General features: G+C 52.0%; 1 non-coding gene across 1 annotated transcript; it reads left to right on the top strand.

Moving 5' to 3' along the window:
- Positions 1 to 493: 493 nt before the first annotated feature.
- On the top strand, positions 494 to 612 carry LOC112475790. Its single transcript, XR_003044878.1, has one exon. It is a non-coding gene; the product is annotated as a 5S ribosomal RNA (ribosomal RNA).
- Positions 613 to 2,250: the final 1,638 nt, after the last annotated feature.

The following is a 2,250-nucleotide window of genomic DNA, read 5'->3' as shown; positions in this document are numbered from 1 at the left end:
ACGAGATAACATGTCTTCTCTCTCTGTCTCTCTCTCTCCCCCTCCCGTCTCTCGCATATAAAATGCGTCGACAAACTTAGGATCAGCTTGAAGAAACACTGAAGCAAGCGTTGTATTTAAATCGGAGTCCCTCTTAAAAAGAACTTACAAGCAAAATCATTCAATTAAAGGGCCGTTTATTGCTCTGGGCTTGTCTTCAGGGCTCATAAAGCTCTTTGAAAATCTAATGAAGTCGTGACCCCCTCCCCTCGGGGGGTGTGTGTGTCAAAATCTTTCAGCACAACTCGCTGAAGTTCACCCAGGCTCCCTTCCAGCCTCACCTGTCTCCACAAAGTAGAGCAAACGCTAGTGGGTGGAGCTCCACGAGCTAGTAAATCAGTCATGTGCTTATAATTTGCATAATGCTTTCTCATTGAAAAAAATATGGCGCACAGGTTGTGCGGTTTTACCCCAGATTACAAAAGTCCATTTCAGGCAAAAGTCAGAAGCCGGAGTCTACAGCCATGCCACCCTGAACAAGCCCGATCCCATCTGATCTTGGAAGCTAAGCAGGGTCGGGCCTGATTAGTACTTGGATGGGAGACCACCTAGGAAGACCAGGTGCTGTAGGCATAAACAATAGAAAAATAAGGGATAGTAAGCTGATGGGGTCCTTGCAATCTGTGAGGTCAGCCAAGGGTTGCCTCGCCTAAAAAATAAAAAAATAAATTAATAAAAGTCAGGAGCCAGAGGTTCTGGGTAAGCCCCCAGCCCAGTCCAAGGTCCCCTGGTCTGGAGCCAGTGGGCCCAGGTAGCAGCGGCTGGGGCAGGAAGGGACGATGGCGGCCAGGACGGAATCTCAGGGCTAGGAGAAGCCCCACTGCTGGGGGCTGGGAGCAGGCATTCTTGAATGTGAGTCACTCAGGTGCCAAGCGTTTATATAGAGGTGGCTGTCCTTTCAAAACCTCCCGGGAATAGATGCACAGCAGCAGTAACAACAAACAACAAATTAACAAAAGAAAAATCTTTAGGCGTAAAATTCAAGCCGCTCAAATAAGTCGCAGTAAGAGATACACAACAAAAGCTCTTCCTGCTTGTGGAAATCTGGCGTTTGCCGCATTGAAATGACGAGAATACGTATTTGAAAGTGGAAATATTGCTCATTATTCTGCAATTAAGTAATTGCCTAGATTTCCTCAGCGCAGGAAATGAAGAAAAAATTTACTAACCCTGAGAAAGAAACGCAATCTCCAAACCAAATTGAAATATTTAACTGCAGCTGGGACGCCGCAGGACACCTGCATTCGCATCTGGCTCAGCACGCTGGGGACACAGAGCCTGGCAGGTAGATTGCTCTCGGGCGGGGAGAAGCTTACGTAAGCCCTACGGCCCGGGGCGTCCTTCTTCGAAGGCATTTCTGCAATCGAGATTAGGCCGGGGGGATTTGGGCACTTTGGTTAACGACTCGTATTTAGAGAATTTTAATCCGTCCCTTCAAACGGCCTAAAATTGCACCCAGACAGCGATGGTGTTGAGGTTCCCCGGTGTCGAGTCCGTTTGGTGACCTTTCGTGAGAAAGCACGGCCTCCCTTTCCCCAAACCCCTCTCCACCTGCCTCCTGCTTCAGGCCCAGAACCCTGCTGGGTGCTAAGGAGCACATCATCTGTACCTTTAAATAGCTCACCTTTTGGTGGGGTAGAGAAGGAGCTTTGAATCAAACACACCCAGGTGTCAAGTTTGCCTCCAGGCAAAGGTGGGCAGGCTATTTCTGTGTCCCAAGCCCACCTGCTCTACCTGGGGGTCTGCCTGCCACACACCCTGAAGTGCTTAGTGACAGGAGGTAAATTCTGCCCTGTCCTAAATTAAAGGAAGGCAGGCCACAGACCGAAAGCGACAGAGCGAGCCCAGATGCAGCTGCGGCCAGCTAACCCCAGACGCCCACATCCTGAACGAGGCGGGGGCTCCGGACCAAGCTCCAGGCAGCCGACCGAGAAGCAGCAGCCGGCCGACGCCACCCCGTCCTGCTGTCTCATGAACTTTCAGGACCACCGCCCCCAGCCGATCAAAAACACGACACGTGTCTCCTGAGGGAGCCGCCCTGGGACCGCCCCGTCTCCGAGAACAGCGCAAATTCTTTCAAGACAACTCAGGTCTTTCTCCTCCAAACCACCATGTGTGAAAGAGCCCGTCGACCCCAGGCTGGCGGGCACGCAGTCGGCCCATGCAGCCCCGCGGCTGGCGGCGTAGACTGCAGGCCCCAGGACCGGGCCC

Source organism: Pteropus alecto, unplaced genomic scaffold (assembly GCF_000325575.1).
Source record: "Pteropus alecto unplaced genomic scaffold, ASM32557v1 scaffold102, whole genome shotgun sequence".
In the NCBI taxonomy this organism is placed as follows: Eukaryota; Metazoa; Chordata; class Mammalia; order Chiroptera; family Pteropodidae; genus Pteropus; species Pteropus alecto.
Note: the sequence above shows the minus strand (reverse complement) of the source record. Positions and strands in the feature narration are given on the sequence as shown.